Source organism: Chionomys nivalis, chromosome 6, assembly GCF_950005125.1.
Source record: "Chionomys nivalis chromosome 6, mChiNiv1.1, whole genome shotgun sequence".
Lineage (NCBI taxonomy): Eukaryota > Metazoa > Chordata > Mammalia > Rodentia > Cricetidae > Chionomys > Chionomys nivalis.
In genome coordinates this window covers 63045075-63072277 of record NC_080091.1, presented here as the reverse complement: position 1 = coordinate 63072277, position 27203 = coordinate 63045075, and the positions used below count along the sequence as shown (strand labels likewise).

General features: G+C 35.2%; 2 pseudogenes; one reads left to right on the top strand and one right to left on the bottom strand.

Moving 5' to 3' along the window:
* Positions 1–14485: 14485 nt before the first annotated feature.
* Positions 14486–17286, bottom strand: LOC130876348 (SH2B adapter protein 1-like; annotated as a pseudogene).
* A 484-nt stretch (positions 17287–17770) lies between these two features.
* On the top strand, positions 17771–18256 carry LOC130876467 (60S ribosomal protein L21-like; annotated as a pseudogene).
* Positions 18257–27203: the final 8947 nt, after the last annotated feature.

Here is a 27203-nt window from a genome sequence, read left to right as displayed (position 1 = left end):
GACAAGTATAACAACAGGTTTGTAGAAATACTGATCTTAGCAGTATTGAAGCCTTAAATTTAATTATGAATAATTGATATCTTCACAGCATTTTGCCTTTTCTTCTAAAAAAAAAAACTCTTTTATATTCTTATAAATCTGGTCTCTCCCAGGCATCCCATTTGTGGGTGTCAAGGACTCTCATTTCCATTGCTACTCACACTTCAAGCATCTTATTTTTTTTTCCTATTTTGGTGAACTTTTTAACGATAAGTTTTTTCTCCTTGGTTTCAATTATATTGAATCTACATGAAAAAGATTGTAAGAGCCAGTGGTGGAGGAGACAGAGTGCTTAGCAACAAAAAATAGAGTACATCTGTGTACTTTTTAAAATTTCTTGCTGCTAAAAACATAGAAAAGCAAAAAAACATAAATAGAAAAAAAGTAACCTCCCATATAAGAAATGAGAGTTCTGAGTGTTCACAGGGTAGTAAAGGAAGGACTAAGGAGGCCAATATGTTTAAAGTGCAGTGTCTAAATTCTCGAAGAACTAACACATTATATGAAACACATTTTTATATAAGAAGAAAAGGAACAATAATTATTTAACACACCCAGTAAGGTGCTAGGAAAGCACCAAGGGTTCAGATACTAGGAGGCATTAAATGTCCTGAAGGGAGAAACCGAATTTGTGATTCTGATTGGTAATTGTTTTTGTTTGTTGGAATAATGAATAATATTGGCTGTTCTTTTCTATGACCAGTTTACAGATTATGATTTCTATTAGCACAAATCTTTTAGTTTGTACCAAGGCAATACAAGAGTCAGTGTTTTTAAACTTCTTTTTAAATAGTTTAAAAATCTTTCACAAGTGCTTGCATGAAAATGACTTGAGCACCTTGATTTCCAAGGAACCAAAATGTCAGTGGAAATGGAAGGTTTGTTGGTCCCATTTATATTCCATCAACTCTTGTGCAATTTGTCAATGTCAAAATTGGCACATTGTATTCCTAGACAGCTCTGTGCCATTATGCTTCTAAAGATTACATTATATTACAGTGTATTCAATTCCCTCAAGCAAGAAATAGGATGGCTTCCTATAGGTAAAAAATATTTAGTTCATATTGAAACTCATCATTTGTGCCTTCTCTCCTTGCCTTTAGCTGGTTTTCATTTGCGAATGTGATGTTAAGGAATGAGTCACAATTTTAATGCAGAACAGAAAGTTGGAAGTGGATATGAACGGAGTTGCTGAAATTTCATTGTTCATTGAGTCCTGAGATATAATAGAATTTCGATAGTTTAACCTGTTTATCCTAAATATAAATAACAAAAACGATAATAATGAAAATGAGCTTTCAATGAACAAAAGCAGAAAAGTTATAAAGAAAGAGACATAATTTGGGGAAAATTTGTAAAATATTCACTCCATATTACAAAAAAGAAAAAAAGAATAATTTTTTAGTATATAAAATGTAATCAAGTCCAGGACATTATCTAACATCTTAAAGAAATGCATAGTCAGATCCCATAAAAACCTTTTTGTGTCCTTGATCTTGCTGCGCTTTCTGGAAAGCTTCTGATTGGAAAGGAGGAATTTTTTGTCAACAGATCCAATCTGCAAAATTAATTTCCCTCTTCCTGCTTGAGGAACAAAAGGTTCACTGACGGTATCAACCTCTGTCCTTTTTTTGCTCTTCTTGAACTCTCTTGTAGTGATTAGGGGGAACTATCTTCACATGTTCCTGATGAATAGCTTTTGGTGTCTCTTTTTGGACACATAAAAGTATTACAGAATGAAATGTTGCATTTCATTCCACAAAACATTGGCACCATCAATATTGCTCCCTTCTCCTTCTTCATCTTCTTCTATTTTATAATTCAGTGGGTTTTTTTGTTCATTTATTTTATTTGATGTTTCTACAGAGTCTGTTTAAATGTGGGCATCAAATTCATTATATAGTTAAAAATGAACCTGGAATCTTGAGAACTCCTTTTTATCATGTGCTATAATATAGACATGCACCAAAACACTCACCTTATCTTTATAGGTACTATTATTAATAATTTTCTTTCTTGCTTTTATGTTTGGAATACTAATTATAGATTAGTATCAATTTTTCAAGAATGCCATCTAATTAAATAAAAACCTAGGAGATCTACGGTAATCTCCAAAGAAATATACCTTTCTATTAATCCTCAAGAGCATTTAGGATGTACACACACACACACACACACACACACACACACATATAAATAGAAAGCTTTGAAAATTACAATGCAACCAAAGACTCTGAGCAGGTAAATATGCTTTTGTCAAGGCCTTATGACCTGTGTATGATACCCGGGATCCAAATACTTGAAAAGAAGATTCCTGAAAGCTGTCATTTGACAACCGTATGTGCTCTAGTACACGGCTATCAAACAAAACAGACACACTCACAACCATGTATATCCACAGATATTTATACATGCTTTAAAGAAAGTAAAATAATAAAATTCAAACATACACAAATGTATTCATAGAGATGTATAAATAGATAAATTGATACAGATAAAAAAGAGGGAAATGCAATTTTCCAAAACAGTTTATGATTTTCATTTTTCTTTTTTTTCTTTTTTTCTTTGTTTATTTACTTATTTATTGATTTATTTATTATAGATTTCTGCCTCCTCCCCGCCACCGCCTCCTATTTCTCTCCCCCTCCCGCAATCAACTCCCCCTCCCTCAGCAGCCCGAAGAGCAGTCAGGGTTCCCTGTCTTGTGGGAAGTCCAAGGATCTCCCACCTCCTTCCAGGTCTAGTAAGCTGAGCATCCAAACAGCCTAGGCTCCCACAAAGCCAGTATATGCAGTAGGATCAAAACTCAGTGCCATTGTTTTTGACTTCTCAGCAGCCCTCATTGTCCGCTATGTTCAGCGAGTCCGGTTTTATCCCATGATTTTTTTAGACCCAGTCCAGCTGGTCTTGGTGAGTTCCCGATAGACCATCCCCATTGTCTCAGTGTGTGGGTGCACCCCTCGCGGTCCTGAGTTCCTTGCTCGTGCTCGATTTTTTCATTTTTCAATAAAAAAATGCGCACATCTATTTGTTTGTTCTCTTGCTCTCCATTTGATAACTTTGCCCGTATACAGCTCTGACTGATGGTGTTGCCCACAATGGACCTGTTCCTCCCACATCTATTAGCTTGATTACTGTACTGCAGGCATGCACACAAATCAACCCAATGTAGAGAATTCCTTATTTGGACTCTTTTCCCAGATGATTTAGATTACGGTCACTTGATTAAGAAAGATAGTATCACAACATAAATGCTGACATTATAAATCATATTAAAATAATAAGGTATAATGTGGCAGATATTGAATAGTAAATAGAGTCTACATTTACCACCTCTTTGTGAAAGACATGAACAATAAACATCAAATGCCAGAGGAAAAAAGTCTACTGCTTTTTTTTTTTTGCTTCTAAAAATGAATTTATAACTGTTTTCAGCATCATTTGCATTGCAATAATATGGAGGCTATTAAAAATTCCTTTTATATTTAAAGATATGAGATGGGAATTGCTTAAAAAGGAATGAAAAAAGTAAAACATTTTTCCATCTTATTCTTTTGATTTTCAGGTTTTCTACTAATCTGCTGAAATTCTAATTTGGCCTCAATTCTCCCCATCTTTTACAATAAAAATTGCATTCACTTTTATTATTTGAATATCCATTTCTGATATATTGTATCTATTCCTGCATAACAAATCACTTCTAAATTTATCACACCTGTAGAATAAAATATTTACTAACACAAAGTAATATAGATTCAGCTTTATCAGAGTTTTTAAACTAGGAATTGTCTAAGCTCTGAGCTTATCTTTTGACAATGATGGCTGAGTTAAGCTTTGTTTCTGGATTCATTCCCTATAATTTTGGCACGATTCATTTCACAGCCAACTATTGAGGGGCGATCCTCACTTCTCAGGACCGTGGAATACTAGATGATTTTAGTTTTAAAAGTGACCACAGATCAAGGCACTATGGATATGTGCTTACACAGCGTGACTATTACAAAGTAGAAATATTTGGAAAAACTAGAAGAAATGACCTGTTATGACTTAATGCATATACATTTTCTTAAGTATAGTTGATATTTTCTGACTTTATTTCTCAATTCCTCATCATATACCAGATATTAGATATTGAAACAATGTAGCGAGTCAAGTAAATAATATCTACACAAATGATAAACCTCATACTCTACCAATCTTATGTAGGTCTTAAATTAACTTAACATATGATCGAGGTTGGTTCAGTATTATTGTTTCTTCAATCACATTTAGTTTGCCACTGACTTCATGTACTACCAGCTGGCCATCTTTAAAAAAGCTTAGAATCTGTGACTATCTCAAATCAACCATCTTCTGCCTATCACCTCATTCTCTTTTTCTCTTCTCCTTTTTTCCCTCCCTCCCTCCTCTTTTTCCTTTAAAACATACTATCTTGATGTTATGCCACTGGAGATTTTTCTACAGTGGAAACTGTAATCCACAGCTTTTAATATATTAAAATTGCCCACATTCTCCTGCATGCTGCCTGCTTCACATACTCTCACTAACTATTCAAAGTCTCTGTTATTCTAGCTAAAAATGTCAAATGTCTTGACCAGACCTAACTCTTGGTGTGCTGACACTGTACCCTTGATAAATTTTTGAAGGAAAAAATGAGGGATGGTTGTGTTATCTATGTACGTTTTGCATATATTATCCATCTAATTCTTGGCAACCCATATTCATGTTAAACTCTGCTAAAATTCTGATGTAGTTTCATAATTTTGTCTAGTTAGCATTTGAATCTTTTTCCACTTTTCTCAGACATGAATCAAAGCAAGCTAATTCTATTCAGAGACTGTCCGTTTCTACTACATAGTTTTCTCTGTATTTTGTTTTAAAACACTCATTTCTATTATTAAGATGAAGACATATGTGTTAATGCCATCTATGTCTTCATCAGAAAACCAAATTTTGTAGACTTTCAAGTTTATGTGCTTCCCCCCTGCTTTTAACCATTCATTTCTTCTGTATATATATACTAATACTCTTCTAGAAATTTAAGCTTAGATATTTAATAAATATTGAAAAATTACAAGATTGCTCAAAAATCTTGAAATAGATCTGCCATATAATCTGGGATCCCACACATGTTCATACACCCCCCCCAAAAAAACACTATCCTACTATGTAGATACTTGTTTACTCATGTTCATGAATGCTCTATTCATATTGGACAGAAATGTAATCAGATTACATTTCCACCAATTGATGAATGAATAATAAAAATGTATAGTTAAATAATGAATTTATTCAACTATAAAGAAAAATAAAATAAATAAATATGCAGGGAAGCAGATGAAACTCGAAATAATCAGAGTTGGGTAACCTAGACATAGAAATATAAGTGCAGTATGTTCTCTTTCAGATGTTGGTCCTATCTTCGAATCTTTGGATACTTAGTCTTTTTCATACCAATATAGAATTCAGTAATAATTAAGAATATATAGAATATATCTCAAGGGATAGAGGATAATAAAAAGAAAGGGGAAAAGGAAACAAAAATAGTTTGTTAAGTGTAGGGACAGGAGAGAGGAAGGAGTATAGGAAATGATATGCTTCTATTTTTACTTAAAAGATTTTTGTATATTGACACAAATTTAAGGGTATTATTCTTATACTGTACATCCGTTTCTATTTTTGCTTAAGGTATTATTTATATAGGTCATACCTATATGTCTAGTTTAATTATACAATATGAAATTTTAGTCTTTTAAAGATATTCAGGATAGTAAAGAAATACAGTCCAATAGTCACTCACATCTATCAAACTTATACCCATATTACCTAAGAGTTTTGGTATGCAAAAATATATTTTAATTAGATAGGTTATTTTCAAATATTTCAAAGACATATATATATTTAGTATAGCAAAGTTAACTTTAAATTTGAGTCATTGTACCAAAATCCATGCCAATGTAAAATATCTGAGATTACCAGTTGTCGTTTTATCCTATTTGCCTATATTTTTCCTAAATATATCAAACATCCATAACCCACTAAATAAACTAATATATTTCTTTCAATTGAGAACAACATATTTTAGATTTTAGTGTCAAATCCAATTTCTGTCTTTTACTATAATTCTAAATATTAAAGAAAAAGTTATATATCTATATTTTTAAAGTCATAAAAAATGTTTCAGTTAATAATTATATCATTTAAGGAAAGTAAAATAAGGTGAACCTCATACAGTGTTTATAGACAACAATGCTGAGAATTATACACAAGTTAAACAATTAGAAATATTATAAAATATTTAAATTAATGAAATATAGTATAATAAATACATTATGTAAAAAACAATAAAGATAGAAAAATCTTGTAAAGGATTTATAAAGATAAGCCATAAAATTACTAGGTTTCATTTTAAAAAAGAGGAAATACATTTTCTGCGTTGAAAGATACAGGTTTAAAACCTGAACATAACACACTTCTTCAGCATACATGATTAGTGTAAAATTAAAACAGTTATGTCACAAGTAACATTTTTAATATTTAAAAATAAAAATATGGAGTAATTAATATTTCCCAAATGTTTTTCAAATCTATCCTCCAGAATCTGACTCTGGGTTTTTATTATCCATGCTACAGCCCAGAGGAAGATACCTAAAACAAAATTTAGTGAATAAGAACAGGTCTTATTGAAAAATTTTGCCCAGTTCAACTATTTGCCCAATTATCATTGAATTTGAGATATTCCTATATTAAGGTTTCTGTTTTATATCTGTGGATGATATAATTTATCCAAAGAAAAAACTTGTCTCTTTCCTTAACTTCGTATCTTTCCTGTTGCTGTGTTCTTTCTTTCTCTGATTATCTCTTTTGGACACTTTTTGTGGTTGTTGTTCAGAGTCAATATGACAGATTTGGCTGTCATACTGCCAAAAAATTTTATCCTATATTTTAAGAATTATTCATTTTTTTAAAAGATTTATTTTATGTGTTGCTGCTGTAACTACATGTCTGTATGTGCACTTTGTGTAGGCAGTGGCTGTGGAAGCCAGAATAGGATGTCACTTCACTGGAAAGTGGACTTACAGATCATTGCTCATCTCCAGACAGGGGATGGGATTTGAGCCTGCATCCTCTGGAGAAAGAGCCAGTGCTCTCTTAATTACTGAGCCATAACTATAGCCCAGGATTCATTTCTGTTTTGTGAGTATAATTGTTTTCCTGTATGTATGTATGTATGGTCACCCATTGCATGTAATTTATCCTCACTTGCCAGACAAAGGCACCTTATATCCTGAAACTGGATTAAAAGAAGATGGTGGATTCTTCTGACTGCTTTGGACCACCCAAGATGTCTATAAATACACCAAGTAATCTTTTTTTTTTTCTTCAGAGTTTATCTGAGTTGATTGTTTCAGATAGCTATGCATCTAAACCTGATTTATTCTGATGTGTCGATGTATAGAAAGAAACATGTTTTAAAATAATCCTGATGGCAGCTTTTGAGCATTTAGGAAAGTGTTATAAATGCAGACAAAATATGGTTGTCCTCATTTTAAGGTATAAATTTAAAAATACATGGATATTTATAAGAAATACTTGTTATTATTTTTTCTCTTATTTGTTTTATTTTTTAAAACAATTATCTTTCTTTATTTTGCACACTAATCTTAGTTCCCACTCCTTCCCCTCCTCCAATTTTTTACATCTTCCCCTCCACCCCACCCTCCACCTATTCTTTAGAGAGGATGAGACACATTATTTTGAGAAAGGAGCAAATCCCTCCTCTTATATCTAGGCTGAGCAATGTAAGTGTTCTTAATCCCTGATCCATCTTTCTAGGTCCTCAACTGCTCTTTCAGAATCATATCCATGTGCCTATGTTATACAAACTTCTCATAAACCTTTGAAAACTGTGTCTAGCTTCAGAAAATGCAGTTATACTAGCAAAAAATAAAAGGTTAATTGTTTGGTTACACCTTTTCTTTTACAGAACTTATTTCTGTTTTGAAATATTCTGAAAATATAGCTTACTGTATATGAATAAAAATGACAAACAAGTTTTACACATCCAAGTATCATAAATAAAGCAGAATATATAAGGACAGAGTCTTACAAAAATTGGTTTTAAATTATATCATGAAGTTGGATCTCTGAGAGAAATGCAATTTAAATTAAATAAATTTCAGCTTAATAAAGTTTGTTTTTCTGAAATTACTTTTTGTTCACCCTTAGAGCTTCAAAATATTCTATTAGGAATATTAGCTTACATGTTTTTCTCTCCTTCCAGGACATAGAAAGAATCCTTTACTGTCAAGACTTTGTTTTACTAATAGCTGTATTCTTGCATTTCAATACTCTAGGGCTGAAATGGTTATATTGGACTTTTGAAACAATAAAAAAATGGTCTGGCGAAATGACTCAGAGGTTAAGAGTACTTGATAATCTTGCATAAGACTCATGTCTCATCCCTAGCACCCACAAGTTACTTCACTACTATCCCTAATGCTAGTTTCAAGGGCTGTAAACACCTCTTCCAATTTCCATGAGCATCAGGAATGCATGTGACACACATAATCCATGCACAAGCAAAATACTAACACAAAAGAAAAATAAATAAATCTAATCAAGCTGTGTATAATGTAGGAGTTGAAAAATAACAATGATGATGCAATGTACCTGATTCTAGAATTATTTTACATTTCTAATCAATTTTGTTTCATGCCATTGGTTATTTTATCTTATATAGAGATGACTGGGGTAAGGATACATTGGGTAATGTGTTCTGTGCACAGAAATGGTGACCTGAATTTTAATCTCAATTGCCTACATAAAAACTTCATCAGAAAGACCTCATCCAGTAAATAATGGGAGCAGATGCATAGACTCTCAACCGGAGTCCTTGCACCACATATTAAGCTGCACTCTGGGAATCCTGCTGAAGAGAGTGAGGAAGGAGTGTAGAAGCTAGGGTGATCAAGGACACTACAAGAAACCCCACAGAATTAAATAACTAACGTTCATAGCGGCTCACAGAATCTGAGTCAGCAACAAGAGACCCAGTATGGATCTGCTCTAGGTGCAATGCACTGTTGTAAAGCTTGGTGCTCTTGTGGGACTCCTAAGAGTGGTTGTGGGACTCCAAACAGTGGTAATGGGGACTCTTTCTGACTATTCCATCTGCTTTTGGGGACCGTTTTCCTTCTACACTGGGCTGCCTCATCCAGTCTTAATATGAGGCCATGTGCCTAGTCTTATTAGTCCTTGATATGCCATATTTTTTAATAGTTCAGCGACACCTGCCTTTTAGTCAATATCTATTGACTAAAGTTATATAAACTGCTATATTTTGACCATAGATCTTTTTATACTTAGTATATCATTATTTTAAGTAGGTATAAAGTCAATGTATTTTTATTGACATATATACATTGCACATGGTGATAGTTTTCAGAGACACAATGCTGGTTGGTTTTGTCAACCCCTGATCATAGTTGATAATAAATCAATATTTAATGAATATCAGATAAATAAATGTGGACAGAAATAGATACCCTGGGAAACAAAGGAATGATTTGAATGTGGATATTTGAAAGCCTGATGACAGCAACTTGTCTGATGTAAAATTATTTCACCATTTTGTGCAGAAATCAATGTAGTACTGGCTTCATAAAGTGGGAATGGTCATAATCCTCTTTTTCTTTTAGAATTTGAAAATATTGGTGCTATCTCATTATCTATATTTGACACAATTCAGCAGTAAGTCCATTATGTCCTGAACTTTTCCACTCTGGTAGACATTTAAGTGATACTTTAATCACATTGCACATTTAATGTGTACATAAGTTGCTTATAAGTTCTTGATAGAATTTTCATAGGCTATATTTACCTAAGAATTTCTGCTTCTAGAATTTTCAGGGGTTTTTTTGTTGTTGTTGTTGCTGCTGCTTTTTAAAAATTATTTATCTGTTTGCTTGCTAGTTTGATTTTTGATGTATATGTTTTTATATGTTCTTTAAGAATTAAAAAACCTATTATTGATTAAAAATTGTAAGAAAAATTATGATAGAATAAGCAAATAAACAATTTCCTATTACTGTTTCCAAAATAAGTTACAGAAAATTCTCTCTGAAGAAGACTTTCAAATAAATATTTACATTCAAATAAGACTGTCAACTTTCTTTTTTTATTGATTTTTATTCAGCTCTACATTTTTCTCTGCTCCTCTCTGCCTCCCCACCCCCTCGTTTCAAACTTCCCCCCAGGTCCCCATGCTCCCAATTTACTTAGGAGATCTTGGCTATTTCTATGTAAGTCTCTCTTAATGACCTCATTGTTATCCAAGTTCTCTGGGATTGTGGTTTGTAGTCTGGTTTACTTTGTTTTATGTTTTAAAACCACCTATGAGTGAGTACATGTGATAATTGTCTTTTTGTGTCTGGTTTACCTTACTCAAAGTAATGTTTTCTAACTCCATTTTTCTGCAAAATTCAAGATGTCGTTACTTTTTTTCTGCTGTGTAGTACTCCATTGTGTAAATGTACAACATTTTCCTTATCTATTCAAGGGGCATTTACAGAGGTCTGATCTCCAAAATATACAAAGAATTCAAGAAATTGGTCACCAAAAGAACACATAATCCAATAAAATAAATGGAGTACAGACCTATACAGAGAACTCTCAACAGAAGAATCTAAAATGGCTGAAAGAATGAGAGCAGGGAAGTATATATCTTGATTAAGGGAGCCATTTGAGGGTTGGCAAGAGACTGGACTCTAGAGGGGTTCCCAGGTGTCCAAGGAGATGTCCCCAGCTTGTTCCTTGAGAAGCTGAGGAAAGGGCACTTGAACTGGCCCTATACTATAGCCACTCTGATGAATATCTTGCATATCACCATAGAACCTTCATTTGGCGATGGATGGAGATAGAAACAGAGAACCACACTGGAGCACTGGACTGAGCTCCCAAAGTCCAAATGAGGAGCAGAAGGAGAGAGAACATGAGCAAGGAAGTCAGGGCCGCGAGGGGTGCACCTATCCACTGTGATGGTGGGGGCTATCTAATGGGAACTCACCAAGGCCAGCTGGACTGGGACTGATGGAGCATGTGGTCAAACTGGACTATCTGAATGTGGTTGACATGGAGGGCTGACTGAGAAGCCAAGGACAAAGACACTGGGTTTTGATTCTACTCCATGTACTGGCTTTGTAGGAACCTAGTCTGTTTGGATCCTCAACTTCCTAGACCTGTACGGAGAGGGGAGGACCTTGGACTTCCCACAGGGCAGGGAACCCTGACTGCTCTTTGGACTGGAGAGGGAAGGAGAAGGGGAATGGGGGGAGGGGGAAGGAAATGGGAGGGGGGAGGAGGTGAAAATTTGTAATAATAATAAAAAAGAAAAAATAAAATAAAATGGCTGAAAGACACTTAAGGAAATGTTCAATATCCTTAGTCATCAGAGAAATGCAAATCAAAACAACCCTGAGATTCCATCTTACACCTGTAAGAATGGCCAAGATCAAAAACACTAATGACAACTTATGCTGGAGAGATTGTGGGGAAAAGGGAATACTTCTGCACTGTTTGTGGGAATGCAAGTTGGTACAACCCCTTCGAATGTCAGTGTGGCGATTTCCCAGAAAATTAGGAGGCAACCTTCTTCAAGACCCAGTAATACCACTTTTGGGTATATATCCAAAGGACATGTACTCAACTATGTTCACAGCAGTTTTGTTTGTCATTGCCAGAACCTGGAGACTTTCAACTTTCAAAGACTACTGCTGGTGACCTACTTCTTCCCGGTATCCCTAAACTCCAGAAAATTTCAAAACCACTCCAAAAAATGCCACTAATGTGTAGAAATGTTCAAGACAAACATTAGAAGACCTTTGAGATTAAAGTCACATCAGTATGCATCCAACATTTGTTTTAAAGTATTTGTTCAACAAATACTTATATATTCACATGGAAAGAACTGTGCAATTAGACTGATTAAAGACAGCCAGGTTATCACTACGTGATTTTGATTGCTTAACTGTAGGATTGAAGAGCTGGAATAATATACCAATTTGAGGAATGTGCATCACTCTGAAATTAATTGTTTTAAAATGAGTGTCAGTGGTATTATCCCTGCTTAAAAAGACCAGAAGGGCAGAAAGTAGTATCTAACATTACTTCCAGTGGGGCTAAAAAGTACCTGAAATGCACTCAAATGACTTCATTGAAAATATATATATATATATATATATATATATATATATATATATATATATACACACACACACACACACACACACACACACACACACACAGGGGTGGACTGCAAATTTAGCAGGCATGTGTAATATGCTACTTCAGTTTATATTACTTCAAAATGATTATGAGACAACACATTTCTAAGGAGAAGACATGTGAAAAGGATAAATGAAATAGTTGAGCAAGTTAAGCACTTGTGGTCAAACACATTGACCCCAGTCGGTTTCCCAAGACTGTATGGTATAGGGAAAAGACTCTTGCTAATTGTCCTTTAAATTTCATATATATGCCATGGTACACACAGATCTCACATGCAAACATAGAATAATCAATGATTAAATAAAATGTGATAAACAACCTTTAAAAGTTATACATTGGCTCATACTGTTAGAGATTTAACTGTAGAGCTAGGTGAAGCTATGTCTTTCAGGAATATGCTGAAATACCGTGCCATTTGAGGGCTCATGGAAGAAGAAACCTTTTCACCTCCTTGTTGAGTATGAAAAAGAGAGATGAAAGGAGAATATTTTCCCACTGTCTCACTGGAGACATTTTGCCTAATAGTCTCTGACTTCTCACTAGTCCACACAGTTAATATTTAGTCTATATTTCAATAGTGTCCTATGGGAGATCAGAAATTTAATACAGGAATCTCTGGTAGATATTGTAAATGCAAGCTCTAGGAAGAAAAATAAATAGTTGGATTAAGAGTTTGACAAGCAAAAATGTTTGTACGAGGTCATAGAATTGACTCAAATTATAGCAAGAAAACATGTGTGCTAGGGAGGAGTTTTGACCACTGAGTGGCATTATGTGAACTGTCTTATAAAAGATTCATCTGGAAAGTCACTTAGCATAATAATGAGCTAAAGGAAGAGAATTTGAGAAAATATTATGAAAATGAAATGGGAAGAAAAATAGATGAGTGGCAGCTATAGTGAGAGTCTGGGGAGTGGGAGCTGAGCGAGGGTAGGGCATGATATAATCACAAGGGCACATTTTTTAAAGAAAAATTATATATATATATATATATATATATGAAAAGTAGTGTGGGAACAGACTTAGTGAAGTTTATTAGTTAGAAAAGTCTAATTTACACCATAATAACAAGATCTCCAATATCTCAAAAGAAGTCATTTATGTGTATGGTACATGACCAAAAATGAGCTGACATCCAGAGATTTGTTTACGTGGTAACAACTCTCGTCAGGTTGACAAGATTATTCAGCAAAGGAAAAAAGTACATGTTGTGGGCTTGTTGCTGCTGCCTGTTATGTGATCCCCATTTCTGCCAGGGCAGAGGGGGAGAATACCTGGAGGCAACAACACAGACTCTGAGAGATTCCAATGCAGAAACTCTTTATTTACCTTCATGGATCAGAAGTGTAAAGTCATTGTCCAGTTTATCATTCATATCAAGACTTGCTGGGAGCTTTTACAGTCTTGTGCCCAGTAATAGCCCTTTTGGCATTTATGGCATTAGGTCTTTGGACAAGCCCTGGGACACTTATAATAGGTAACTGGCCAGACTGTCCACATCCCCCCCAAGTATGCTGTGGTGGGGTAGAATTATCATCCTTGTCAAGTTAGGCGTTAGCCAAAGCATTGATGGAAGTTGTAAGAATGGAAATGGGCATGCTCTGTGTGTCAATATCATGGCGGCAAAGGATCACTTACGAATATTCTCATTTCTAACAGATGCAATGACATTAGGGGTGATGGTGTTGAGCCCCTCTCAGTTTAGCTATTTAATAAAGATATCCTTGATAGGGCCAGACAGGATCGCTTTTTAGCAGCATTGGTGACACAGGTCAAAAATTTAGGAAATGATTCTACAGACTGCTGGACAAGATGACTGAAATATCCTACACTGTCCTGGGGCATAAAAAGTTTGAGGGCCTTGAAGGCTAGGTCAGACATTTATTGGAAATAAGCATGTAGGCCAATCATATTTTGTGAAACAGGATCAGTGTATGGGCCACAGTCAATAAGCTTGTCAAAGGTGATATTAAGTCCAAATTGTAAGTCTGTATCGACTTGGGTCTCTATTGTACCATCACAGGCTGAGTGCCATTGGAGGAAAACTGAGGGGTCAAGAATAACCTTTAATGTAGAGTACCAATTGTAATGGGTCTGAAGCTACATGGCCCATTGTCTGAGCACTTACTCAAAACAAGGAGAATCTGGGTAGCGTCGGTCACCCCTTGCACACTCCTGCATGGCTCCCAGACTGCTCCCGGCCCTGCTGCTGCTAGGAGGTCACATAGCTGACAAGGAGAACATCAGAGGTGGGATGAACCCAGAAGTTCTCAAGCATATCGAAAATGGGCTGGAACTACAGATGTTGGACCCAGCACTGATCCTCCTCATTCTGTGATGAACACAGGTGCTTGGTCTTGCCCTGGAAGTTGGCAGTGAGAATATATTCACCACATCTTGTTTCACTGTGAAGTACCAGGAAGACATCATGGGAGCCAGTCAGTGCCTCCTTCCAGAACTAACTGGGCAGTCTTGAATCAAAAGAGCATGCCATGGAACCAAGGAGATCCTGAGAGGGGATAATCCCCCTCAGCACCCTTTGACTCACCCTGAAACAGAAATAACCCTGTGGCTGCTTCTGGAAAGGAGGGGGTTGAGAGGCAAGGAACTGTCCCTGCTGGGGGCCCTTTCTCAATGGAAATGTGAGGAGGCAATTCTGGAGGAACCAGTTCCATTGAGTCAAAGTGGGAGGCAGGAATGGAGGCAAAACTAGGAGAGAAGGACTCTGATGGCCAGTTGGAAAGACCCCCATAAGCCCCCTGCTCGAGGCAGTCATTACTCTCGCTTGATCCCAGCAGCAGATTCTGGCTGTGCAAACTCTCTGAATGATTCAGGCAGGGCAACTCCAGGTTGTCTGTGTTACCCTTTGTGAAAAAGAAGGTCCCAGGGGCAGGGGAAGGGACACGGGATCAAGGATGGAGCCTGATCAGGGCAGGTTCCTCGGCTTAGGCACTCCTGGATGTCAGACACTCAGGCCTTTAAATGAAGTGTATCAGTTGTCTCACTATAAAGGCCTTCTATCTTAACCACAAATGTATTCTCCCAGTCAGGCTGTGTGGACTTCAGTGATAGTAGAACAGGGAATGCAGAATTGGGGTCAGAACGCCTTGGGTGGTACGAGGAACTACGAGTGACTTCCTCCTCCTTCTTCCCTTTGTAGCAGTAGGTGACACATCTACCACTAAGGCTGCCCTCCTCCTCCTGAGGTCAGCCCAGATGCCTGTCCTCCACGACCCACTCTTGTTGGGTCAGAGGCAGCTTCTTCAGCTCCCATAAAACTGAGCAACTCTTCTCTCTGTCCCATTCCTGCTTCATCTTTCAAGGTTCATTCACCATGACTCAGTCTCAGCATCTCAAAGAGGTGAGTAGGTGAGTCCATCTCCGCCCAGGGGATGTGCCATCACTATCCAATCCCTTACTGGCTGTTTCAGCAGCAGCAGAGTTGGAGTTGCTGTTTCCACCTAGGACTGGAGGGCCTGATGTGTTCTCCAGAGGCTCAGTTAGGGATAAAATGTCAATGGCCTCTTGCTACTCCAGGATGTCTGATACGTAATCTCTGACTGTGTGACTCACTGAATAGTGGGAAAAGCATTTTTTTAAGCTTTGAAATTGTGGACGTTGTAGAGGAGGAAGAGACTGAGGAAGGAAGTGGGCTAGCTAGATCCTCAGAAGAAAGAAATGGGCCCAACATATCCAGGGTCCCACCCACCCCGCAACTGTCAAGGGACAAGTCACATACAATCTCAACACCAGAGCTCAATGGGGCCAAAACAGTTGAGGAGAGTGAGCCCGGGGCCTGGGTCTCCTCAGCTTCAAAGTGCTGCAGGAATAGTTCAGCAAAATTCTCAGAAAAGGCAGCTTCTGTTCCAGACTCTATATATTGTAGGTGGGAGACTAAGTAGAGGCGAAAATAGTGGTTAGTGCTGTCAACTTGATGTAGGCTAGAGTCATCTAAGAAGTAAACCTCCACTTAAGAATTGCCTAGCTCAGCTTTAATCCCAGCACTCTGGAGGCAGAGGCAGGCGGATCTCTGTGAGTTCGAGACCAGCCTGGTCTACAAGAGCTAGTTCCAGGACAGGCTCCAAAACCACAGAGAAACCCTGTCTCGAAAAACCAAAAAAAAAAAAAAAAAAAAAAAAGAAAAAGAAAGAAAAAAAAGAATCCTAGCTCAGACTGGCCTGTAGACATGGCTTTGAGGAATTGTCTTGATAATTAAGTGATGAAAGAGGGCTGAGCCCACTGTGGGCAGTGCCATCCCTAGAAAGTACATTCTGGGCAACTAGAAAGATAGTTAATCATAATCATAATCTTCTCAGTGTGTGTGTGAGTCCAAGTGCAGGTCAGTTAGTCAGTCAACAAGAACACCCAGCATGGCTCCTGCACTGACTTCCCTCATTGAAGAACTCTAACCTGTTAGATAAAACAAAGGCTTTCTTCTTTTAAATTGCTTATGGTCAGAGTGTTTTTTATCACAGTAACAGAATCAAACTAGATAACAGTACCTATATCCTTCTGGCATCTTTTCAACAGCTTTGAGTTGTGCTATCTCTCCAGAAAGTAATACAATTCAGTCTGGCTATGGTTTGACTTTTAGCTAATCCCCAGGTTGGTCATTTTTCTCAGGAGCCTGTTTTGAACTAACTTGAAGAACACTGGACAAGGAGCAAATTCTCAGTGTGAAGAGAGTAATTCACACTTTGGTGACAGACCACTCCAGAATATCAAGGACTAAAATAACAAAGGTTTACTCCTTACAACAGGACTCTCTCTGACAGGAGAGCCCTTATTCAAAAGAGGTTGCTTACAATTTCCCTTTGTTACCAGGCCTCCTGTGGGCCACTTTTAATCTCATGGTTAAAGGGATACAGAAAACACATTACCTAATGCTACCTCCTCTGAAGAATCATACACTAAGTCACTTATAAGATGATTCTTCTTATGTTTCTGGAATGAACACATTTAGGGTTAATTACCTTTTTACAACAGTTTGGTTCTTTATTTTGCTTTACAGAAAAAAAATTATGTTACTTTTGAGTTTCTTAGATTTTTTTGATCATTTTTAACAAAATAGAGTTATTTCTTTTATTATGTATAGAAATAGGGTCCACATATGCTAAAATTATTTTGTTATAGTATTATTTCCCAGAGTATCATCGTATAAAATCTGCCTTTGATCCTTAGAGAATAAAATGGATAGGATCACGTGCTTTTCTAAATTAAAGGTGACCTCTAGACTCTTAAGATATCCTTCTAAGAAATATATTTTGATTTATTGATAGAAATTTGAGTAAACATGGAAAGGATTTATTCTAAGTAATTAAATTTCCAAACAAATAGGACACACATATCAGTAGTATTTCAAAGGAAATGACATGAAAAAATATTCACTATAGCCCTGTATAATAATGATACATTAGGGGTAGCCATCTTTCAGTAATTCGCCAAAATGACAAACACAAAGAGAAAGAGGAGGGGCACTCCCTGTATGTTCTCTAGGCCCTTTAGGAAACATGGAGTTGCTCCTTTGGCCACGTACATGTGAATCTACAAGAAGGGTGATATTGTAGACATCAAGGGAATGGGCACTGTTCAAAATGAAATGCCCCATAAATGTTACCATGGCAAAACCGGAAGAGTCTACAATGTCATCCAGCATGCTCTGGATATCATTGTAAACAAGCAAGTTAAAGGCAAGGTTCTTGTCAAGAGAATTAATGTGCGGATTGAACACATCAAGCACTCATAGAGCAGAGACAGCTTCCCGAAGTGGGTGAAGGAGAACGACCAGAAGAAAAAGGAAGCCAAAGAGAAGGGCACCTGGGCTCAGCTGAAGGATGAGCCTGCTCCACCCAGAGAAGCACACTTTGTGAGGACTAAGGGGAAGGAGCCTGAGCTGCTGGAGCCCATTCCGTTCGAATCCATGGCCTGATGTACAAAAGAAAATAAAAGACCTGGACTGTAAAGGGGTTTTCTAAAGTTGAAGTGTGGTGTCTCCTCCCTGAAAGAAAATGATGGTTCACTGTGTCTTTCCTATTTAGACATTACTAAATTTTCCTGCTAATTGGAAAAAAATGATGCATTAGATTTTTATTAGCATGAGATAATTTATCAAGAACTAAGCAACTTAAATACTTACTCTATCAAAATTCTGTAGATTGAAAGTCCAATATTCTGTGACCGAGTTTTTTTCTCATTGTCTATCATCAGACAGTTATCAAGATGTCATTCAGGTTGATTTCTTATCTGACTCTTCTTGGGATAATTCTCAATAAAAACATTTACTTGTTAACAAAATTGAATTCTTGAAGTAAGAAAACTGTGTGGTCATCGTTTCCTTCCTAATATTCAGCAAGGCATTCTTAGCTCTGAAGCTGCCTGCATTCTTTGCAACATATTACTTCAAGTTAGCAAAGGCATTTCAAATCATTCTTGTGCCTTGAATTTCCATGTCCCTCCCTCTACCTTGGAAACCTTGCAAGCAAATTTAAAGGTCAAGCATAGCCAAACAACCCTTCCAGCCTGAGGTTAATCAATCCGAGACATAAAATATGGTTTCAAATACCTCTGCTGATGGTTGGGGGCTGTCTTAGTCTGTTAAGGCTTCTACAGCCAAGCTGCATAGGCAGGGTGAATTGCAAACATGGCTTGCAAAAATAGGAATTTTTTTCTTCGTCTTCCATGCCCAGAGAAGTTAATGATCTGTACACCAGGACAAGTGCTGTCTTCGGAGCTGTTTCTCCCTTACACAGCTCTGATCCTCTTGAATGTGTCATCTTTCCAGCTGGTGAGAATAACATTTCCTTAGAAGACAATATTTCAATAAATGAATTTAAAGTGATGAAAACGTAAATTTTATAGCAGTAACATCATCCCAGGACTAATATTTGTCATCTATAGATTATACTCACAAAGAAAAGGGAACACAAAATGATCAGTTATCTTAGAAGTCTTTTTGTGAAACTATTGTTCTTAAAAGTTTGACATGATCTAGGTGTGGTGGCTCATACCTTTAATCTCAGCACTGAGGAGGCTGAGGTATGAGAATTAAAGTTATTCTGGGGATCTGACTTTGTCAAAAAGGAATAAACAGCAAGTATATAACCCCCAAAACTGCAACACCATTAAATTATGGTTTTACTCTAATTAAAATAAATGTAGAATATATAGCAAATGATTATTTAGATATGGTTAAGAAAGTTTGACTCTGAGAATGAAAGTTTGTATAAATTCTTCCAAACCGTGGGAAGGAATTTGAGACATTATGAAGGAAAATGCATAAAAAGGACATTTCTAAATCAAAAAGTGATAACCACAAAATTGGTATATTTATGTGAAAAGCCATTCAAATCAGAGTAAGAATTTCCTGGGTTGATTGTCAAAATGAAGAGAGAAGATTGGGGTCAATCAGTTATTAATTAATCAAAGTCCATTGTGTCTCAAAAGATTAAAATTGAATTGTATTCCAGTTTGAATTTTAAGGGATCTTTCCCATTACAAGATTAGAAGACAAAAACTTCATTTAAAGGAAAAGTTCTGGAATTTTGATTGGATCAAAAGGGAGCCTCTCAAAATTGATTTAGGGCTAATGAAATTTCCTACCTGCTTTGTCCCTGTTATCAGTAGCTACATGACAATGACAGGGTTGATGTAGGAGACAGCAAAAGGAAATTAAATATATAAATGTTGCAGATTTCTGGTTGCAAGAGGCCAATCTGAACCTTTATAAATCTTCCGTGTGAAATTGAGCTGCTGTTCTGGGAAATCTCTTAGGTCAAAATTGAACATTGTAGCTGCTATAAATATTCTCAGATTACTTGTCTCCTTATTACCTGTGTGCTCATTTCTTGCCCTCAAAATGGGAGTAGCATGCCCTCACATCTGATGCCTCCCTGAATGACCGGAAGCTTCAGCCCTGTGCACAGAAACCACAAGAAGTGAACATCCCCTTAACCACTCAATCTGATTATTAACCTCTAAAAATAAACACAAGTGGGAAAGTTGATTTCCTCTTAAGAAAGGAGAAAGAAATCAATAATGACATAGATTCTATTTGAGAACCAAAATGCTCCAGCTACTGAATAAAATGTGTAAAACGCTTATTGGAAAGGATTACAAAATAAACAAGCCTCACACTTGATGGACTTTGGCATTCTTAAGAGAATACATGTAAGCAAGAAACTGAAGCAAAAAATAAGAGGAGAAAAAAGAAAACGTTTGCTCAATAACTAGCCACTACATATAGCTACACATTCTGCTCAAGTATCTTATATCTTATGTTTCTCCATATAATAGAAATTATATATATGTACATTTATATAGAGAGAGTATATATAAAGTATAGATAAAATTTACATATGTAAATTTTCTCTTATAGTGTGTATGAATACTAATTTTAAGTTCATTATCTCCATGTACCTATTTGAATGAATGGAATAACATTTGTCTCTATCTTTTACTTTGTTAAATAAAAATGATAATATCTATTGTATGTTATTAAAAGATAATGAATGAGATGAGAAAATGAAGCATGCATAAACGTCAAATAGTGGAGCTTACACTGATTAAAAAAACAACAGCTATTTAATTGCATTTAAGGTACAGTCAATCGGAGAGAATTCTTGCCAAGTACTATAAACCTAGTGAACTATACAGTCAATCGGAGAGAATTCTTGCCAAGTACTATAAACCTAGTGAACTACCGTTTGCTGAGGAGGTCCTAGATATTTTAGTGCACTACATAAATGTGCACATTCATATTTAGCAGAACATAGCACATATTCATTGCGAGACACTGAAATACAATCTTCTTTCTGTGTGCTATTAAGTATTCATAAAAATAGGAATATATATTGTTCAAAAAAGTCAGCAATGTATACTTTCAAACCTTTTCATGCAATTTTCTTTAGGGTTCATTAAATATTTACAGCTGAGAGGATCATTTTATACAATATTACAATTTCTAGTATTGTCTTTTACCTATTGTTATATAGAAGATATGGACACTTTAAATTTCTACACATCACTGTACGAGGAGCTACAGAACCTTTATTTGCCATTTAAAAATCAATTTTGAAGTTTTCATTTTCATATTCATTGTCTCTGTAACCTATTGCTTTTTGTTACCATTTTGTTTAGTTCACTCTCACAATTATTATATAAACTAGGAAGGAAAAATTGATTTTATTGCTTCTTGCTAGACTTATTATACTAATTATGGCAATTATTTAAAAATCTGGCAGATCATATTCTCAGAAATCTGTGTTAGAATTAAAGAATTCTAAAACAAAGTATAGAGAAGTTGAAATTATGGAAAAATAAATAAAGCTGGAATATTAAATTAATGTATTTTCTTCTACAAAAGACATTTCTTGAAATAACTTTTAGTAAGAATGTAACTTTTATAAATGTACATATTTAGGAACTGACTAGTTATTACCTAAAGAAAGTTTGAGGCAATGTCAGTTGTATTTAATATTATTTAGCATATATCTTACATTTAAAAAGCTGCAGTAATACAAAATATTAAGAAATGCCTATGGGTTAAAAGCTATTCAGAGGTGTCATTGGTACTTAGGAATTTAAATGTTTTCTCATGTGTGGCTTAAAAAAAATATTTTACAGACTAGGAACTAAATTAACCAGAACAGTTAGCATTATGGGACTCTAACACTGTGGATACAATTAATATTCCAAATATTAACACTTATGTAATTTAATTATTCTTTATACTCTCTAATACTGGGATAATAATTTTCTGTTTGAACTGTTTGATAGCTTTATTCTTGTAAGAAATGCTTGCTATCAGAAATCTATTTAAAATCTACATGTAAAAATGGTATCTTCCTTATGAAGCTACTATATAAGATCATCATTTTATTTCTTTCTACAATCTTAAATTATTTACTGAGTTTCAATAGTAAGTATTAAATAAAATGGTATAAAATAAAATGATTTGAGAGAAAGATAGTTGTAATACAAATGCATACTGATTTCTTACTTGATAGTCTGTGAGATGTTAAATATATATTTTAAGTTAGTAATTATGACAAAAATTTCTATTAAGCAACATGACCTAAAAATGTGAACCAAAATTAGTTATATACTTATTAAAAATATTTTAATATCAAATAATATATTACAAAATAAAGGCAGAAAATGAAAGTTGTCGCAACTATGAAGTTTGCTTGTTTTAATCTCTAATAAGCAGTGATCATGTTAAACCAATAAGGTAAAATTTATATAACTTAAGATAAAATGATTCAGATATATGGCAATACCATGAGCTGATTCATGTACTTTCTTGGCCGCCAATGCATACGTCACAACCCTAACTCTCAGTAAACCCTAATACATCTATCTTCAATAATAAAGTCATAATTAGTAGTGATATTGAAGTAGGGACAACCCCCAATCAAGGACATAAAGATGAGCAGAAGCACAAATATAAGACTGCATACTAGCAAAGATAGATGGATGCAGCTGCAAAGAAATGCATGCCAGAGATGGAAGAACACCAGCTGAGCTTGGACTAGATGAGGAAGAATTCTCCGAAGAGTTTCAAAGGGTGAATAACCCTTCCCACATTTTGACTTCTAGGAGAAAAACTTAGAGAATTAATTTCTATTTTTTTTTTTTTTTTTTTTTTGGTTTTTCGAGACAGGGTTTCTCTGTGGTTTTGGAGCCTGTCCTGGAACTAGCTCTTGTAGACCAGGCTGGTCTCGAACTCACAGAGATCCGCCTGCCTCTGCCTCTCGAGTGCTGGGATTAATGGCGTGCACCACCACCACTCGGCTTTTCTATTACTTCAAACCCTCTAGTTTGAAGTAATGTCTTACTGCAGTTACAGGAAACTGAGATTCAGGACATTGAATATAAAATGCCTGTGCTCAGATTCTGACTTCATATACTAAAGCCCAGAGCCTCAATCTAGCTTTTGAACATCATTTATTATATAATGATTTTTATTTGCAAAATAATAAAAGAAAGGAACATGATTTTTCTTCTAGCAAAATAATACGTCCTTTTTACCCCAGTGATCTCATACTTTGTAGACTCCATCAACAACAATATTCAAAGAAGAAAGATTTATAGTGGTTTTCTGTCATGGTGTTCGTCAATTGCAAAGAGAAGCTCCCTTGATGATAGCTGATGACTACACCTACCTGTATGTATAAGGACAGATATTTAGAGTTCAGTATGGGATAATGTTATATTTTTTTAAGTGGTAGTTTGAAGGGTTTATCCCAAGGTCTGTGATGTCACTACCACTGTCTAGTTGATTAGATTTCCAGTTAAAAGTATGATTTCCTCCTGGTTGAACAGCTCTTAAGTCTATTTAGAAAGCTTCTGATTACTGCCAATATATGGTGATACTATTTCACCCTGAGGGTTGAACTGCTATGCTCACTGGTTATGGTTGTGGGCCATAGGAATTAAAGCTTAGTAGTAATTCTGATTGCTTCCGTTTTGGAAGCTTCCGTGGTACAAAAAGGTACCATGACATCTCATGCTCAGGAGAAGGCATTCAGGTCAGTTTCAGTTCAAGGGACTCAAGTCCCTATCTATAAAATGATCAACTTCTACTTCTAGAAGATTACGAAAGGCACTAGAAATATCCTGGAAGTTTTGGGGAGTCTCTTAGACAGCTTAAATGAACAAGTCAAAGGAGGGCTGAATATTCATGATTGGTGTTGTGTTCTTGATGGTCTTTGACTCTTAGAAGGGACAATGTCAGTTCAAATAAGAAATTTTGATTTATAATGTACATATAACAAAAAAATTTTTAACAAAATAGACAGAAACCTATGTTCTCAGTATAAATTTAGCATAGGTCAATTTTACTTGTCACTATACTACATAACTGCTTACGGAGAATTTTTACTGTTTCAGGTATGAGAAGTAACCTATAACTGATTCAATATATTGAAGAAGTCAACAGAGATGATATGGAAAAAAAAGACCCAATTTTTCTATAAAAAAATTGTGAACATTCAATCCAAGAATTTTGGTACTGGCATTGGTACAAGGATATGTGGAGATGGTTGGATCTCACTATCAGTCTTACATCCTTGTTTGAGGAGCATAGCCTTCACACTTTTCTCTTTCCTTCTTCATCCAGAGGCTTCTTGAGCTCAAGCAATCTGAATGCAAAATCAGCTCTGCCAAGAAGGGATTCCAGGTTTCAAAAGTTACATTTTCTCTGATTTGAGGCAAATGATTTATTCAGGTTTTCCTTCATTTTTTCAAACTGTCACAAAAACACATTCAGACTTATAATTAAAAAAAATTATTTCAAGAGTCAATGAGACAATGCTGGTGAAATCATAGAATAATTTTCTGAGTGTTTCAGCTATACAACACGTGTGAAATACAGTGCTGTCTTTGAAACTAAGCACTGTCATGAAATGTAAGTTGCTAAGAAGGCGAAAAAATTCAATTATTTTACCCTGAGTCTGAAGATGAGGCCTCACAGGTCTCTGCTGATAGACCACTTAAGTTTTACTGTTACTGCATCCATACTAGCTGGATCTGTGTAAGTTACAATCTCAAAGGATGGTAGTTTCTCTGGTAACATGCCATTTGCAACAGCAATAAGAACGTTCAAATGCCTAACTACACCACACTTTCCGATGCTGCTCTAGATCTTCTCTCTGTCCCTATTGTGATTCACTACACATCTCGTTTGATGGTCCAGTCTCACCTCAGCGGGATGAAAATGGCAAAAGAATGCTGACACTCTTCCAGATGTTAAGTGTGACATTCTGCCAGCTGTGTGACTCAAGCAAGGGAGTGAGGACCAAAAGACAGGGCAGACAAAAGGAACTTACTATATATACACAATAAGTTATGGCTTCCAAAGAGGGAGAACGGAAGAGAATTGTCAGGAAAACATTGGTGGCTTTCAGACTCACCTTGCCTGAGGCATTCTAAACGCAGGAGGATTTTTGATCAAAGATATCCAGGATAAAGGTAACCTGAAAGAGGGAGGCATAGACTGCACTAGTATAGGCAAAGAACTCTGTCTCTGAACACTAAAGTCTTTGTGTGAATACCGCATGGAAAGGATTACAGAAGAAAGATAGTTGTAAAGTCTACAGCAGTACTCTGCAATTACCACCACCTCAGGGAATATGTCCTTGGACCAAGGTTACTGAAAAATCTTTACACATGACACAGATAAAGTAAGTGAAGCCACACACATTTAATTTACTATTGAAAGAATATAGTGTGGTATTCTGTGTAAAATCAATTTTTCTAATTTTGGTAAAACATTATTTGACATAAATGATACTTGACCAAAGAAAGTAACTTTATAGAAAGTTTAAAATAGGAATTAGATAAAAGGTAATATCAATCAGGTACACATTCCTAGTTTGGAAGGCTATATTTATAGTAATGAATACTTCCATAATATAATACTGTTGCTTTTAATGACAAATTTTAAAATTCCCTTAAATTCAACTATTATTTTTGTTTGAACTTCTTTCTAAAAATTTACAGAAAAATTTCTCAATATTGTGTCTTTTTATTGTATTCAAATATATATATATATATATATATTTGCCATTCTATGACTCCAATTTGCTTATTTTTTCAAGTAAAAGTTTAAAAGAAAGTGCCATAACTTTAGGTACTTCACTAAGCATACAACAGAATATGTTTGTCAATTTAAAATTATGATTCTTATCATCTTATAATATCCATATCATATAATCCACGTAGTACACACAAACAAAGAGGAGCAGATCCTTACCCATGATCACAGAATTAATAGGCCCTCACACTAGCATTCAGATTAAAAAACAGCATTTAGATTTACTTGTATTCAAGGAAAGAGATATGTTAACTTCTCTCTAGTTTCCTAGGAACTATTTGTCAAAGATTATCTTGTCTCCAGTGTTACAATCAACAAAAAGCAGTTGACTGTAGGACTTTTGTTGTTTAATAGTCCTGAGAACCTTGGAGAACTAAGACAAACAACAACAAAGGAAAGTTAAAAAATTGATCACAAAAATGAGTAGATCCCCAGAACTGTTTAAAAATACAGAGAGAACTAAAATAGAGAAAGCATATTTTGGTTAGAAAATGAATCATACTTAAATATGGTATTCTGAGGAAATCAAATATTTATTACTTCACTATCTTTGCAATAATCTTTCACACTAAAATTTTATGGAATTAACTACTACTGAGGTTGGCTTCAGAGTTGGGATGAATCACAGCTACAAACTTATATAAAAGAAATACTTGCTGCAAACTTATATAAAAGAAATACTTTCTTCAAATACCTAACTGTGGTCAATTTTTAATTTGTTTATCAGACAGAGGCTCCAGCATCTGCACAAATAAAATGAAAGCAGAACATCACTGAAAAGTTTTATACAGAAACCTTAACCTAACTCTGAATCATTTAATAGAATTTAATGTAAATTAAAAAGCTAAAAAAATTCACCAAACTATTCACTGTTATGTTTATAAAGTTTATCTTAGCAATGTTGTATTTACAAAGTTTTACTTTCAATAAAAAAAACATAGCGTAATTAGTTACCTATAAAATCATGGAATACACCCTCTTACAAGAATACTTACTCCAATAAATATTATGTTTGAATTACCATATAAAATAGAAAATGAAATTATTTGAAACAAGGTTTCTTCCTTTATAACAAGGACTAGACAGAATTGTGGTATATTACTAAAACAGTACTGGTTAGCTTTCTGTGACAGAGCAAGATGGCAAAGTTACTACACAATTATAATCAGGTATAATATATATATATATATATATATATACATATATGATAGTGCTTTTATGTAATATGAGATGCTATTTGTTAGAAAGTTATTTTTATACATACAAAGTGACTGATTCCATT